At 40.5% G+C, this 17,544-nt stretch overlaps 1 long non-coding RNA gene across 2 annotated transcripts in view; it reads right to left on the minus strand.

Moving 5' to 3' along the window:
* Nucleotides 1-17,261, minus strand: part of LOC128838748 (uncharacterized) — a 41,857-nt gene extending 24,596 nt beyond the window's left edge. Inside the window, exons 1-5 of one of the 2 annotated variants that reach the window (XR_008445256.1) lie at nt 17,026-17,261; nt 12,176-12,299; nt 10,156-10,224; nt 7,043-7,197; nt 2,091-2,165 (exon numbers count right to left, since the gene is read on the minus strand). This is a non-coding gene — a long non-coding RNA (uncharacterized LOC128838748). The remainder of the gene's footprint in view (nt 1-2,090; nt 2,166-7,042; nt 7,198-10,155; nt 10,225-12,175; nt 12,300-17,025) is intronic. The other variant, XR_008445257.1, reaches the window with a different exon arrangement.
* Between the last annotated feature and the right edge of the window lie 283 nt (nt 17,262-17,544).

Here is a 17,544-nt window from a genome sequence, read left to right on the forward strand (position 1 = left end):
AAAAGAAGATCCCCAAGTAATACATGGTAGTCTGTGATACAAAAATAGGCAAAGTGGTGAAATAGGTATGTGCCAGATGGCTATGTTTGTCAAGTACCGATGAGAGTATGTCATAATTTCATTCTTCATTTCACTCTTTATTACCTGACAGAGAGGCACCAAAACAGAATGCATGGGAACTTGGTACCTTACTGAAGAAATCTGAAGGTTCATATGATATTAACAAGCGAGGCTGCTCCAATAATACTATGAATATAGTATAAAAAGATAAACAAAGAAGCCCTTCTAGAATATTTAATATTTCAAATCAAGTTCTTCAAAGACAAGAGCCAATGATCCTTCTGTTATACTCAGAAAATACTTTCTTCTGTATAAGAAAAAGAGAGAGAGAATTCATAATGGCATGTTCACCAATTCCTACTACAAGACTTGCTTTTTTCCCAGTAGCACTAGTTAATTTCTACAAAGCTAATATATCAAATGCTGTTTCTTACAAGGTAGTTATGATTCAGACCACAGAAGATGAATAGCCATGTCAATCAGCTGCTATTTTCTGTTATTTTTGATGGAGATAAACTTTCTGATGAGACTTTTGGAAGAGGTGATGATGACTGGACAAAACAAGAAACAAGCTAGAGGTTTTGGAAAAAGTATGGGAAAAGACAACGTCAAAAATGTATGTTGGAAATTACCAGATGTGTAATCACAAAGCCAACACTGAGGTTCTTGCTGTATCAGAGGACATACAAATCAGAGGCTTTGAAAACAATACCCACCTCTTTGAAGAACAAGCTTCAGTAGAAGAGGGTCTCCTGGTGTTATATTTGATTTTCTCTGTAGGTACAGAGAAACATTTCAAAATGGAAAAGTCAGACTATTCTGAACCTGAAGGGCTGAACAAATATTTGAGAAGTGATAGATTTTGCCACTCAGATTGTCTTCAATAAAACACAAGGTATACAACAGGGTTGGACTAGGGGGGAGAGGCTGTGTGTGAGAGAAAGTTCAGGGGTGGCAGTGGAGATTTTGTGATCCACATGAAGTGGTAGAAATTTGAAGTTTGGCAGGGACATAGTTCCTGGGTCACAGATGTGCTTTTTGATGGTCCTGTGAAAAATGGCTCTGAACAAGTTATAAAAGATTCAGAACTGACAATTGTGCATATACATGGCTTTTTTTTCACATAACACACTAATGATTTGCTAGTGTTCCAGTGGCAATGCAAATGCTACCTATGTAAGAGGAGTAAAAATTCCCTTTTAAGCTGTCACCATTCTATTGCAGTTGCACTGCACTCCTAAGCAAGTGGAATGGAATTTAATTTTTAATTTGTAGGTGCATGTGAAATATGATCTGATGTGTGTGGAATGAAGGGGCTGCAAAGGAACTCTGCTTCCTTTCATATAATATACAAAGGTTCTTATGGAATGAGACAAAATAGTAGAGGGAATGAAGCTATAGCACTCCTGCTTTATTCATTTCAGAAGTTGAACTGTGTGTAATAAACGAAGCACATGTTCACAGGAGCCTTCTCATTTTATCTAGAGTTTATGTACTGCACAGTGTACAAAGCATAAGGTCACAAACTTAGCAGTAAGGATAAATATATTGAACAGCTGTCTCATTCACTGAGCACTGTCTCTCAAAGTTAAGAATGTGCATTGAATTAGCACATTGAATTCTTGTGGAAGAAATGGTATGTAATCATTTAATTAAAGACTGTATCAAAAGGCAAACACACAAGGTGCTGAATTAAAATCGTGGGGCATTTCTTGACCTATGAGTGCTTCACTTGGAAACCTTGATGTTATTTTCATGTTGTGGGATTTTTGAATTGTTTTTTTTTTTTTTACATTAGACTTTCTGCCAATAGAAATGAAAATCCTGATACCTATCTGAACTGGGGACTCTTATTTTTATAACAAGTAGTGTATACAATATTTCATAAGGATAAGGTGGCATTACAGAAAATAACATTATTTATGTCTAAGGTTCAAGAATTAGTTTTCCTTTCATTTTACCCAAATCCCTCACATAAAAAGGAGATAACTTGAAACTCATTAGATGTTTAGAGAGCTGCCAACATTTACCTCAAAGGAACCAAAAATCAGCAGCAATATTCATCTCTCTTCATCCATGCTGTAGGGAAAGAAAGCCTATACGATCTAGAGAACAAAGCAGATCAGGAGACACATATAAATCAAGAGAAGCTGCTCCACCTCATGGGAATAAAACCTACTCTACTAGGGTAACAGCATCTTTATGCTGTGCTTGACATGAAGGGCATGTGAGTTGGATATAGAAAAATATCAGGCAACATGTCTGACAACCACTATAAGCTTGCCATATTGCCTTCTTTGGGTAGAAATATTCTCTGAACTCTCTTAGAAGGCTGAAAGCTAGCTCCCCTCCACACACACACACAAACATTGTGTTTTAATAGTATTTAAATAAATAGTTTTATTTCCTCCATGGAATTACTGTAATTCTCACTGCTAGTATTATCCCTCTAGTGATGATTTGCAGACATGTTTTGGAAAGAGAAAATGTATCTGTGCTTGTTAATTTATTTTCTTGGAGAAAGCATTGTCCACTAATTTACCCCACCTGGAGAATTAGTTTGGGGTCATTGGATGTTTCATATAAAAAATTCCCAATTATATTCAGGTTAGACCTTCTGTTTCAGTTTACCAATACATACTAACCTACAGTAGCAATGAATTACATCTCAGAGAAAAGTGAAAGTTTTGGGGAAAGTTATCAATTTCTAAAAACACAAATGCAGGTAAATTGAGAATTGGACATTTCAAAACCTTGACATAAAAATGGTTTGTTTCCAGGTGCTATTTAAGTGTATAAAATAGTGACAGTGTGTTTGCATTAAGATGTACTCATGAAGCACAGCTAATAGTGATGTAGGTTTTGAAAGGTTTTGTACTAACTCTGTATGCCAAAACATTTTCACTTGTTTCAATTATTCTATGTTGTTCAACTGTCATTATGATTTTCGAGTATGGTTTGTCTATAGTGTGTGTCTTTTCAGATAAATGACTTTTCTTGATTTTGTCTGAAATACATGGCGTAATATTAATGGATGCTATATATGTATCTAAGTAGTAGAAAGAAGTATGATATATGGTATTTAAGAAATGGTATGTGATTGATTATGTAATTAAAGAATGTGTCCAAATGCATCCACATGAGGGTCAGAGTTAAGGCTCTGCATAAATTTTGGTGTTTGTGGCATTTTAGTGCAGCTTTAACATTGCATGAATGTAGATCTTTTGCATTTCATATTCTAGGGTTTTCTTAATGAAAAAAGAGGGATGAGAGTGGGAAGGGACATAAACCTCCAAAGAAGTCCTCATGGCTTTGAATTTCTATTGGTTTGTACTCAGGATGCTGCATAACGGTTTGGGGAAGGGAATTTTTATACGACACCAGCACAAGCCTCTGCTCTTCAGAAGTGCCTCAGGGCTTTGTGACAATGGCTGGGCACAATTTTTCAACCAAAATCTTTTCAGCCAAAAATGCAGATTTGGGTTGACCAAAATATTGTCTGAATTTGGGTTGAATCTGCTGAATTGTTTTGGTCAGAAACCAAACCAAAACAAAAAATTCTGAAAAAAAATTAAAACATTTCATTTGAACAATTTTGAAATGAAATATTTTGACTTTTTATTCAAAATTATTTTTCTCTTTGAACTTCATTTCAATTTTATTTTTTTAAAGGTTAAAAATATTCAAACAAAACAAAACATTTTGTTTCAGGTTGAACTAAATGTTTTATGTGACCAAAAAAATAATTACTTTTTCGGTTTACTGAATCATTTCCATTCCAGGTCAGCCCCAAACTATTTTTGTTAGAACCAAAAAAATCAGTTATTCACATAGCTCTATTTGTGATGTCTTCACACAGCCAATGCAGCTTCAGTTTTTGAGGTCTGATCTGAAAAATCCACACATAAAACTACAGTGATATCAGTGTTTCCATCTTGTTGAAGCTATGAGCCAACTCTGCCTTGATTTAAATCACTGGCTCAGGGAAAGTAAACATTTCCACTATGTTTAGATTAGTAAACCACTCCCTCCAGCAAAGCCTGAAAGCTCCATTCCTGCTGTGGGTACCTTCTTTTTCAGTTTCCTTTGAAATCAGCTTCTCCCTCTATAGAAAATATGCAGCCAAATATTCCTCCCCCCTAAATAAGAATGGTAAAGTGCAAATAATTATTAAGATCAGTTAGTGGAAGAAGTGGGAATAGAATTTAGAGACTCTAGACTTCAAGCCTAATTCACATTCCCTGAGGCTAAGGGAGAATTATGGATAACAAGGTTTATTCTTCCAGGCACTCACTATAATAATTACACAAGAAGGTTCCTTTCAGGAATATTTATGATAATACTATTTCTTTGTTTGGCAATGCCAAGATAGAAGCATCTTTTTTTTTAAATGGAAGAAATAAGAAACTAGTTTCTATTTTATGCATCTTAAGGTCTAGATCCATATAAAAAATTCATCACATTTACTGTACCATCTGGTTGATTTGAAGGGGGGAGGGGAATTACTGAAACTAAGAAATCCAGTGAGACAACCTGTCTCAAAAACTAGCACAACTACTTTCTGAATTACTTGTGTTGTCACTCTAATGATGAAATTTGAAAGAAGCTCTATTGTGATCAGAAATCTGATTTTTTTTATCTCAATCAGTGGGAAGTGTAAGAGGTTTGCTATATTCTGTATTCAATACAATCTTTCCCAACAAAAATTGTTACGACTTTAGTGCATCAGGAATAAAAAGAAAAAGAAAGTGACAGAGGAAACTCTCGCCAAAGCAGCAGCTGCTTCTGATCATTCATACTTAGCACACAAAGCTATTCATCTTCAAGAGGTTTTGGCACAACCTAGAAAACATTATAAAGCATTAGATACTGAAGCAGTTTAATGACTGTGTCATATTTTAGATTTTCTTCCTTCTTTTTCATTATCAGAGATATTTGTATTAATATGTAAACTATGTGGCCTGAAGCTATAAAGGGTAAGCAGCTCACCATCTGTTGGTGAACAGGGGAAGGAATGGATCAGAACTCTAGAGAGGGAAAGGATCTTTCTGCCACCAACTACTGGAGAACAGTAATAAGAATGAACAAGAGCTTGCTAAGCTGATTACCTAGAATGCCAGATAAACGGAAGCTCTATGGGAAAGGAACTCTCTACCACCACCTACTGGAGAACAGCGGGAAATATGACTACAGAGAGTGTTTGTGTGCATAAGTTTTCCACTCAGAAAGCCTTCAAGAACATAAGAACATAAGAAAGGCCGTACCGGGTCAGACCAAAGGTCCATCTAGCCCAGTATCCTGTCTACCAACAGTGGCCAATGCCAGGTGCCCCAGAGGGAGTGAACCTAACAGGCAATGATCAAGTGATCTCTCTCCTGCCATCCATCTCCATCCTCTGACAGACAGAGGCTTGGGACACCATTCCTTACCCATCCTGGCTAATAGCCATTAATGGACTTAACCACCATGAATTTATCCAGTTCTCTTTTAAACTCTGTTATAGTCCTAGCCTTCACAACCTTTTCAGGTAACACTTTTGGGACTCAACAGAACTGTACATGATCTCCAAATTGGTGAGGTAATAGAACTGAACTAATAGAGAAGAGAGAGAAAAAGAACTGTTACCCTGTGCCAAAGACTCTGTTTGTGAGTTCTGTATACTACTGATTCATCTTTACTGAAGACTTTGTGAAGGTATTATGCAGAAGAGATGACACAGGGGCAGCTTTCTGGTGAGAGGGCAGCAGCTGTATTAGGTGGTGGAACCTCAGGACCAGGCCAAGCAACCCTTTTCCTATTGGCTGGAGGCAAGTCTGCTTGAGCACACTTCAAGACTCTGGGACTACACTGTCCACTGACACCACACTCTGAGCGGTGTTAGTGGAAGGGACGGGGAATAATGTAAAAGGAACATTTGCTTGTGAGACAGTCACACAGCTGATGGGGAACTAAGTTTAAGGACTTTTGCCAAAAACACTTTAGTGTGCGGGGTTACTTATTATTTATAGAAACATATTCCTGATTTCTTGTGGTGATGTTTATCCCATATTGATGCTGTGTTCCTTTGCCCCTAATGAAGATTTCCCTCCATGTTATACACAGACTCATTGCTTATGAATGGGTAAATATTGTCTGTTTAGGGCACCCAGGGAAAGTATTTACTTTTTCCCAGGTTATTTGGTCAGGGCTCAAGCTGGTGGCGTTTGTTGGTTTTAAGAGCCTTTGCTGCTACCACCAACACCTAGCAAAAGGGTTATAAATACAAACTCTTGGTAACCCAAAATAAACTCACATACAAAATCCCCATTAAAATTAAGCTATTCACTTTCCTTCAGCTCTTTTTCCTATGGGTCTTTCTCTCCCCATGCCCTTTTCATTTCAGGTCTATCAAGCTCAATGTTATCAGAGCTACTTATTCTTGCACTGGTTCAGGGTGGCAACACTAAATAGCTTGGGTTTGTTAGAGTGGTGCAGTGAGTCCATACACATCACTCCTTCTGATTTTTAATGAAGTCTAATTGTTTTGCATTTCCCAGATGGCAGAACCATCGTTCTCACAGGGTCCATCTGAAAGTTCTCTTCTGTTAAAATATATTTTAAAATTACTGTATTGTATTCAATGTGCTCTGCCTGTTTTAAGAGCATTGTTGAAACTGAACTGAGAGTTAGCTTAGGTGGTGTTAGACGTATTTTCTTTGGGGAAGGGAAATGAAAGGTGCTGCAGGGGGTGTACGCAGCATTATGGGATGGAGTTGGGAGGACCAGGTGCGATTCTGCAGCTGTAATGCCTGTTGTTCCTATATTGCATGAGTGTGCAGTGAACCAGTACAGGCTCCAGGAAGATGATCTCACAGTGGTACTGCCAATGCCTGTGGAGTGTCAACAGCGTTTTTGTGTGTAGACATGTGTGTCAGTCCTCAGCTGCAGTCAAAATACACTTAGCTTAACTGGGTGGAAAGGCTCAAAGAAGGATTCATCTCACCTTTGCATATCAGTGATCCTGGGGCTGGCAGGGTACCATCCTGACCACCATCATAATTTAGGACACCCTCAAGGATGCTGCAAATTATATCCAACAGCCAGGGATGTTCCAACAGCCAGGGATAGCTGGAGCACAGATGGAATGGTGCCAAGGACCTGGTACAAAGATTCATTGCAGATGTTGAAACCTGCAATGACTTTTATTTCTAGTGTAAATAGTCTCCTGGTGTATTCCTCTTCTCCTACTCCAATACCCACCCTCTGCCAGCCTCTTTCAATGTGCTGTACCTTTTGCCTCCTCCTCTTTGTTTCAGTCTCTTTCATTTTTTTGTTTGAGCCCCCCACCCTTCTTTTTGTGTATGTGGGGGGGGGCTGTCTTTGAGGATCCTCATTTAGTTCCTCCCCCACTTCTACATCCCACAACACTGTAATCCTCCCACTGATAGAGAATGGCTAGATCTGGCTCCTTTCATAAACTGTCAATTACTAGTAGTTCAGCTGGCCAGAAGGGGTGTCTAGAGAACAATGTTTCCCCTTACTGGGTAAGTGTACCCCACAGAGTTCCTAGCCCCTGCTCATTCAGGGAATGAGGGAGTGAAACAAGTTGTGCAGTTTCACCTCCTTTTGTCACTCTTCTTTTTCCCTTGCTCATTTGCTTCCTCCTACTCCCCCAGGATTGCATCTGTGCTGCTATTTCTGAGCATAGCCCTTCCCAGATCCTAGTAGGAGTAGCTACAGATTGAAACTGATGCAATTCTTGTCAATCTCAGTATAATCCTTTGCTGGGAAAGTGCTAGGTGGTATAAGCCAGACACATGTGATGCTTTGCCAGCTACAGTGTCCGGTGAGAATTTAAAAACCACCACAGTACTCTCCCATCAGCAGTGGAGGATTGTACTGTGTATTTCCCCAGGAACAGCAGCAGAGTGAAATTGCTGAACCATCAGTTGCTTTCTGCTCTTACTGATTCTGGCTAAGCACTAAGAGCAGGAGCTGCGGTGTAATTTTCCAAGAGAAGTATTAATAAGACAATATGAGAGTAGGTAATGAGGAAAATATGAGATTTAAACCTCTTTATAAACTGGACTGTCTTTAAATAGAATATTCTTCAAGTTTACTGCGAGGCACCAGAGGGTTTTAAAGTCTTGCAACCATAGTCATTAAACACATTAAAGTGCAAGAAGGTCTCATGATTTTATAAGACATTTTTAACATTTATAACCAGTTGGCTCTAGAATGCCTTTAAAATAGAATTTGGTAGTTTTTCTAAAGACTGGAGGGCTCTACTTAGAGACAGAAGAGAGGGAACAAGGCCTTCTCGAGAGGGAGCAGGATATCATAATCCAATGGGCTTCTTGCTTACTATAAATGTACAGCAAATCTGACAGGTTGGTAACTCCCACATTCTTATTTAAAATGGAAATGTGTCCTGTTTTAGGCATCTATGCTTTTTCAATGTACAGAGGTCTCAATTCTTGATAAACCAACTGTGAGAGCAGGGTGTTTTTAGAAACTGTAGTTTTCAGTCAGCAACTGGAATCTGAACATTTTACGAGGGGGGTCAAGAGTAGCAATTGAAAAGCTTTTTTTCCTCAGAAAGAATTAAGGATTCTTTTAAAGCAGTGTTTTCTGACTGGTTAGTCCCAGGTCTAATCTAGAAGTCAGAGTTTTTCTAGTCAGCGACTTAGGTCTCACAGAGAACCTGAGTTATGATTTTAACGGGACTACTTGCATGGTCAATAAGACCTACTCACATGAGAAAAGGTTTGCAGGTTCAGAACTTTAACTTTCAACTTGCCCGAAGAAAAGTAAAGATGCTTGCACCCTTGAGTAGGCTCAAGATGGAGGGTAGAAGCAGATTACCCCTACTTACTAGTTAAAAACAAAGTTGTTTATAATGAGTTACTGAGCATATATTAAAAGTAAATATTCTAGTCAGATTCCAGTTGCTGAATGACTACAAACTGGAGAGCTCTAAAAGAAGATAATGAAGGAGGGCAAATGTATAGTCTAGGCTCAGCTACCCAGTCCCTACATTTGTAGTACCCAGGCCTCATCCCTCACCCTACTAAAGAATCCATACAACCTGCAGCAAACTCTAGTACCCTACTATTTAATCTCCCACACAGCACTCCCTCAACCTTCCACCCAGCATCTCTCCACCTTCAGCATTGCTCACCCCTCAGCATGGAGTACTGTGGAATCCCAGCATGGAGATTCCAGTGGAATCCCAACAGCACCACCTAGATCCCCATGGCTTAGTATAATATACTAAATGCAGCAGTTGCTACCCACCACCCTCCATCCATCAGCACCACAGTGTTGTTTCTTGCTGTTACCACATCCAGCAAAGGATTGTTGGGTGCAGCCACAAAGAACAGTGATAGTGGAGTCATGGCCAAAACAATAGCTCATTTTGGGAGAAGACTGGACATCCCTGGGCCAGAGTGAAAAGTCCAATAGCTCTTCCATTCCAGTGTTCTCAGTATTCCTCTCCCACTCTTGTCTTTGTGCCTTTCTCTATACAGTACCCTTTGCTTGAAATTCACTTCATGCTCTGGTCTGCCACACCACTATCGTCATCTTCCCACTCCCTCCTCCAAATCACACTTCTTCTGTGAAGCCTATAAACCGTAGACATTCCCCTTAAGTTAAAAGTGTATAAAACACCAAAATCCTTGGGAACCTCTACCCCCTGTACGTCACCTATTAAAGCTCATTGGATTTCCTCTATTTCCCCCTCCTCCAGTTCTTGTAGCCACAATTGAATCTCAGTTTAGATTTTATACCCTTTAGGGCAGGGGTCCTGTCTTTCATCTGTCTATTAAGCACTATGGACTGTAAGCTACATAAATAATTACAAACACAAAAATACATTAAAAGATGCCCAGTCATCCTTAATTCTGGTATATCTTTTGAGTGATTGACTTTGCAATAATAATGTTCTTTTAACATAGTTTTATGTGGAAGCGCCTAGGTTTTTTTTAAAAAACATACTGAAAAAAACAGAAATTCTATCATATGTCATCATATTGATATCCATGTTTATCATCAACAGTGCTGGAAACTTTAGATCCACCACACAGATCTCTGCTATTTGAACTAATGGCGTACCTGACAGCAATAGTGGGTCATCATCCAAATGGAGAGTAGCACTTTTCCAGTGGGTTTCACAAATGTTTGCTGACAGACAAGAAATGGTAAAATTAAGGAATTGTTGGTTTCATTCCAGACTGTGGAGGTTAGTGAGCTCTAGTGGGCAGAGTCTTCTGTCTGTTCCTACCACCATAACCTCTTCTGCCCCCTCCCTCCCAAACTGTCCTTATCCCAGTCTCTCTTCCCCTAATTTCTGGTCCCAGAACTATTCTTGAACCCTACCTGGTCCCAGTCACCACCTCACAGGTTTCTCATCCCAGTTTCTCATGTCCAGTAAGTCCTAGTCTCTCATCACATTCCCATTTCCTATTTCCATGCCCAGCCATCCCCAATTTTCCCCATCCTGGCTTCAATATATCTCTTTCCCGCTCCGTGGCCTCCAGACATCTCCCCTCACCTGTTTCCCTCCCTCCACTGGCTTTCAGTCCCAACCTTCCTCACTGGGCTCCTTGTTTTCCCCTTCCCCAGCTACTTCACCCTTTATCCAATCACTCCCAGTTCTTTCCCTGCACACTGGCTCCTCAAGTTCTTTCCCTGCCCCCTAGTTCTTATTCTCCTCACCCAGACAGTCTCAATCTCCCCTCAGGCTCCACGTCCAACCTGTCTCCCCCCACATGTGACTTCCAATCCCCCCTATTCCCAGTTCCCAGTCTTAGTGTCCTTGTCCAACCAGTCTCAGTCTCCTCACCCACAACTCCCAGCTCCAATTTCCCTATCCCCCACAGCCAGCCTCTGTCCCAGTCTCATCCCCCAGACTCCTTGTCCCAACCTACTCTTCCCATGTCCTCCTCCTCGTCTTTTGTCCCCTCTTCATTCCGATCAGGAAATTAGGCAGCTTCCTCCTCTGTGCTGCCTGAGCCCAGATGAGGGAGGGAATGGGGGGTGTAATTGAGTGTACAGGAGAGACAGACTCTCTTCTCACAGTTTAGGTCCCTGAACCCAACCCCGCTTGCCACATGTCAGAACTACAATTGCAGAGAAAGTCCTTATCAGCTCCGGAATGGGCTGACCCACTGTGGATAGAATCTTTGGGGAATATAGCTACTAAAATCTAAGACTTCTCTACAGAGCATGTGTAAACTGAGATTTTTCAAAGACTTATAAATTTGTCACATTTGGATGGATTTTCGAGACACACCCTTTTATGTTAAATAATTGAGAATGGAACCTCCTTCTCTCACTCACACAATCATGTCTTGGACTAATTTCCATCTTGGTTCTTCTCTTGCCTTAGCATGAAAACCTGTGCATCTTCTCTGTGCATTCAGCCTCATCCTTTCTGCTAATGACCCCTCCCTCCTTGTTTTAGTTGATCTTTGCCATTTTGGATAATTCTGTCCTCCTGAAATGCCACAGCTATGCATCTTTCTCTCCTCCCTTCCCTTCTATTTCAACCTACCTAATCATTGACATTCTCTAGAGGTATTACTTCCCTTTTGCCAAGACCCCTCTTCTTTTGGTCCTGAAGTTGCCTTCTGTCTACCTAACATCTCTCTCACACTCCTTCTCTGCTTGTGAAGCACTTAGTTGTGAAAGTAATGGATACTGCATACGGTAGGTAGATACTCTCAGCGAATGCACATCTTGGGTCTTAGTCAATGGACAATGATGCTACCAGGGCAATGGGCTGGCTTTATAAAGGCATGCTTTAAGCAAATAAATGCCATCCCTATGGAAAAATCATAAAGTTATGTTTATACGCCAAATGATTTAATTTTATTTATTTTATTAAAATTAACTTCATTTATTGTTTTCAGGCTTGTGATTGTGATCGTCCTGCAAGTTTTGTCTATCGTTCACTCATTGTGGGCCTGGTGCAAAGCCCTTTGAAGTTAATGGAAAGACTTCCACTGACTTGCATAGGCTTTGAATCAGACCCCAAATCCTTATGTATCAACTAGCTGCTGCGATCTTCCTATTTTATTACATTGCATTTCTCCTTTCTTCATGATCTTACAAGGCAAAGAGAGGTGTACACCTTTGGTTGCTCTATGTGTTCTTGAAAGCACATAGATTGCAGTTATATCCTGCCTGGTCCTGGACGATTTTTAATTTGTTGAAGAGCAGCTCACACAATGAACACAGGAAGATATGTCAGCCTTCTATCAGAAAAAGAAAAATGTGTAAACTTATCAGTAAGTATCTCTCTTCCTCGAGATATATTGTAGGTCATAAACATTATATATAGTATTTATTACCATTAAAGTGCACTATAAATGTAACTGAGGGATGAGTCCCAGAAAATTTGGAAACAAGTTAACAGAGAGTTAAACCAGACGTTTTAAAGTGGGTGCACCTGTGCAGGGGAAAGAGGGAAGGAGGAATGGAGATAGTAGGGAACTCATTCAAGGATTTTTTTTGTACATTTACAATCCACCCAGCATAGGGGCAATGTATAACTCCCCCATGGGCCCTCCCTTTTGGCTCTGATCCATAACGATCCCATAATTGGAGTTTTGGTAGCAGGGGGAACACCTCCCAAAGCTGCAGGGGCAGCAGCCTTCGGCCTCATTCTTTCCCAAGAGCAGCAGCAGTGACTCTCTCACACTCGTGGAGAGGCAAAAGTGGCAGTTGAGGGGCCCAGTACTTACCTCTGTAGCCAGAGTGTATCTATTTGGGCGAGTGAGATGGACCTGCTGCACTTTATTCTTGACATACACAGAATCCTATTTCAGGGTGCTATTAGCAGGGCCCCTCACTACTTTTGGGTGTAGTTTATACCCCACTGATATAAATGAGGAAGTTCACCCCTCAGAGCTACTGTATCTATTGTCTGCAGATGTCACTATATCATTTACACTGAGATCATTTTTTCAAACTTTTCTTCTTAACCACAATGGCTAGAAATTTACTTCATTTCAAATTAAAGCTGAGGTTCTGATCAATTCACTTGACTACAGGAACTTTGGATCCCAGGCATAGGTCTATAGTGCTTTATGCTTTAATCAGGCCTTGAATAGGGGCAGAACCAGGGTCCCTGCCTCTCTCTCTCTCTCTCCTGTCCTTACATACCTGTTAATAGCCAGTGCCATCAGGTGCGTTGCCCTTGCTCTCCCTATTGTATGCAGTCACATTCTGATTGGGGCCAAATACAGGAGTAAGGTCAGGACCGTACTCTCCCTTATTCCACTGCATGGCTAAACAAGGGCTGTGACAATCTAGTCCTTAATGGTTCTAATGTTGGAGTTCCCATATGAACAGTGAAGCAGAATATAGGGTTTTAAGACACATAGTAAAGTAGTTTTGATCACTGAAGACCGCAGCCAAGCTGTCTAAGAAGCAATTAACAATTTGGCCTTACTTTAACCTTTTTCTCTTGTTGTCATATTTGCTCTCCTAATTTACAGCAAGAAAAGTATGTTTATATTTCCCTTACTTCAGCAGGAGAGCAATAATTACTTTTGACAGGTGAACTACAATATTTTTATAAAGAGAAAGCGAAGGGAGACCCCTAAAGTTCCCAAATAAGTAAGGGAAAATAGGTGTAGGCCTAAAAATAACTTATTAAGAGCACAGCCAATAACAGATATTGAAGAGACCATTCACGGGAGAGTGGAGCTCCAGCAAACATAATATATAAACTGGTTGTCTGTAACAGCATTAGAATTTTAAAACCAGTTTTATGATATGCTAGTCTAATTTGAAACAAACAAAACAAAAACTTAAACTCACAACAAAACTATTTGCAGCCTCTCAAGAAGACAATAAAATTATGGAATACAAAACTGAAAGGTTTGTGATGCACATTTCTGTCACCTACTTAAAAAGATATTCCAAATGTTGAATAATGCTAGTAAATTGAATGGTTATTAGTTCTTGTGAAAATCCACATTCTAAAAAAACTGACAATATAAGGCATAATATATCTACTTACAAATAAGGAAACTCCTTTGACTGCTATAAATGCCATGCAAATCATTACATGATCAAGTAATTTTGAAACTTTAATATTCATTTCTGACTGATAACATCACTATCATAGCAACATAGGACAGATTATATCATCAAAGGACCTACATTATCTAAGTTCTTTCCAAAAATGACAGCAACACTATGAAATATTCCTATGGTAGTGGTATTAGCATATATGCAAACTGTTCCCATTTATTATTTTTATGAAAAAATTACCTTTTTTCATTCTGTTTCTCCAAAATTATATGTTAGTCTCCGGTATTTTATTTAAATCCTACCCTGTTTATCTCCTTGATATGTCCTTATGATCTATTTCATATGTAGAGTACTAATAATTCTGAAATCTCTTCCAGTTTTGACATGGAGATACTTATAGGTTTGCATCTCTCTAATTTGTCCTCTTCAATGCCCTTTTCCTATAACTTATTTTGGATTTCCAGGAATGGAAATGTAGTTTAATTAAAAATAAGAATATAAAATTATGGGCCAAATTCAGCCCTTGCAACTCCAGTGAAGTCAGTGGGTTGCATATGAAGTGTAAATCAAGGCAAAATCTGGTCCACTATGTAAACCCATTTACAGTATTAAAAAAAAAAAAAAAAAGCTTTTACGAATGGCCTTGAGATTTTAAAGAAAATCTACCTATATTTCTTGCAGCCTAGCTAAACGAATTAGACTTCCCTTTTTTTCAAATAATAGGCAAATTTCACTGTCTCTCTATGGATGGCATTTTAAAACCAATACTATATGGAAAGATTTTTATTTAAAAAATTATCTTCAGGCTAAATCACTGTGATTTGTAAAGAATAATAATATGAACTGTCAAAATCTTGCTAAACACAAATAGACTTCGAAACCACTTTTTGCTAAATGTTATTCTAAATCTCAAAGCAACCTCTATAAATCTGAAATTCAGAAAGGGCAATGGGATCATCCCTGGATGAAAACCATTTTTTATTCCTTTTAATGAGACAAGTTCAAATTTTGTCCTAGGGATGTAAAGTTTTAATTAAACACTTACACAGTTTAACTACAGCTACCCATTCCCTGGTGCAAACAGCCAACTATTATTGTTCTATCTAGTAATATTTTTTTAGCCCTAGTCTTTCCAGAGTATAAGAAACAACAGTAGAGAATTGTCTGATTTAAACAAGCTGCTTTATGTTTGGCTAGTGCCCAATTAAATAACCAAGAAAGCAAGCAATTATAAACTGTTTAAAAGGAAATCGCTGGTTTCCTTATTTAAATTCTTAAGTTTTTACAGTCTATCACAAAGGCTATTATTGCAATGAATAATTTAATCACTCTGGTCTATTACATGTCATTATACTGAAAACATGGTTTCAAGGCTGTGAAAGACACCGGCAAGTGTCAGCACTTGTTCCAGCCCAACCCAACTATGCTCCTAGTATATTCACTTTAACAAACTAAGGAAGCTTTGGAAGGGGGAGAGGGTGTTGCAGGAAGGGAGCTGGGAGATCAGGACAAAAAGGAAAAAAATCAGCAAGACACTGTTAAAAGACGAAAGGTCAACACAGATTAGGTGCTGTTTTGGTGTCATTTCATCTGTTTGTCCCTTGGTGGAGTTCTTGAGTCAGTTTCTCCTTTCCCGTCAAATCGCTTTAACTGCTTTATATTTTTTCCCTAGAATTGGCTATCATGTTTACTGTATTTAACCTTTTCCTTATAATATTGTGAATATGCCACCTCCTTTCAGTGAAAACCCACCTGAGATTCTGCCTACAGGACCTACTTTATTTTCCGGGTACTGCCTCTCCTCCCCCCACTTTTTTTTTTTTTTTTGGTCACTCTTTTCTTCGAGACTGGACTCCATTGCGGATACTAAATGATATTTTCAGTGTGACATCGACATTCCCAACTGCAAAAAATAAATTGTGCGGGGGGAGGGGGAGGAGGAGAATAGCCAACTCCAGCGGAGAGTTGGTAGGCACGAAAGATGAAATCGGGGTCCGCCGAGAAATTGAAATAAGCTAAAGGTTCATTATATTTGCATATTTACCAAAGGACTTTAACTATTCTAATCAACAGATACAATTACACAATCTGTAAGCTACCGAACAGGGAATCCTGGAGCTGCAGTGGAGAGGAGAGAAAAACCCAGTGATGGATTTAAAAGGATTTCCCGTGCATAATAAAGACTAGACGTGTCAGATGGACGTTAGTCCCCACACAAGCTGCCATCTCGCCAGTATGATAAGATGTTCCCTTTAAAGACACAAGCTCTCAGTTCAGAGTAGCAGCTGTGTTAGTCTGTATCCGCAAAAAGAACAGGAGTACTTGTGGCACCTTAGAGACTAACAAATTTATTAGAGCATAAGCTTTCGTGGGCTGCAGCCCACTTCTTCGGATGCATATAGCTATATGCATCCCAAGAAGTGGGCTGCAGCCCACGAAAGCTTATGCTCTAATAAATTTGTTAAGCTCTCATTTGCTTCTTTTAGTGCTGGTCCCCAGCATCTTGGGCTATGTTATTAATTGCAGCCCATGACACGTGCGATCCCACTTCCCTAGACCCAACCTCCAAATGTGTCGTGGCGGGGTGCTCCCTCGCTCATCAGTCTTGGCCAAAGGGGCAAATCTCCACCGCCTGAACTAACCGGGCTTGGTCCTGCTGAGAGTGAAGCAGTGGCCAGAGGTGGTGGGGACCTAACGCTACCGAGCTGGGGTACAAGGCGGGGAGCGGAAGCAAGGGGCTGCGATTTCCCTCTCCCCCCAGACAAACGGGCAGCACACACAACGTGGACCCGACTTCCTTCTCCTCCCCCCGTAGCCAGGGCACGAGGCCCAAAGGCAGCGCTGCCCATCCACCATGCAGAGCACGTCAGACCCATTTCCCACGCCGCCCGCCCGCCTAGGGGAGAGAGGGGGTCGGGGGGGGGGGGGGGGGGCTGTTACCTCTGCTCCGAAAGAGGAACCAATCCGCTGTGAAGGACGCTGCGCTCCCGAGCAGACAAGCATTGCACACTCAGAGGCATTGCACGTGAAGAGGGAGGAGAAAGCATGGGGGGATAATACACGGGGTGTGTGTGCGCGCGCGCGCGCGCGCGCTCATGGGGCAGGTTGCAACAGGGCAAGAGAAAGAACCCGCTTATTCGTTTGAAACAGGCTCCCCAGCAAACCAGACCGCGGGAGCAGTGTGCTCATGAGACAGGGGAGCTCTGAAGACAGATGCGGGGGGAGGGAGGAGCTGTGCTGTGCAAATGTTTCCACACACAGGAAGCCGAGTAAAGTTTATGGCGAGGAGGTTAAAAGCTTTTTCGCCTCACCCCTCCCACAAGGGAACGCATTAAGTTTTCCGTTGAAAAGCAGGGAGGGAGGCAGCGGCGGGAGCGAGGGATGGAAATGTGTAGCATGTGCAGGGACCAGTGCAATGCAGCAGCATGCCGCCGGTATTCCTGTTGGCATGGCGGGATT

Source organism: Malaclemys terrapin, chromosome 5, assembly GCF_027887155.1.
Source record: "Malaclemys terrapin pileata isolate rMalTer1 chromosome 5, rMalTer1.hap1, whole genome shotgun sequence".
Taxonomy (NCBI): Eukaryota; Metazoa; Chordata; order Testudines; family Emydidae; genus Malaclemys; species Malaclemys terrapin.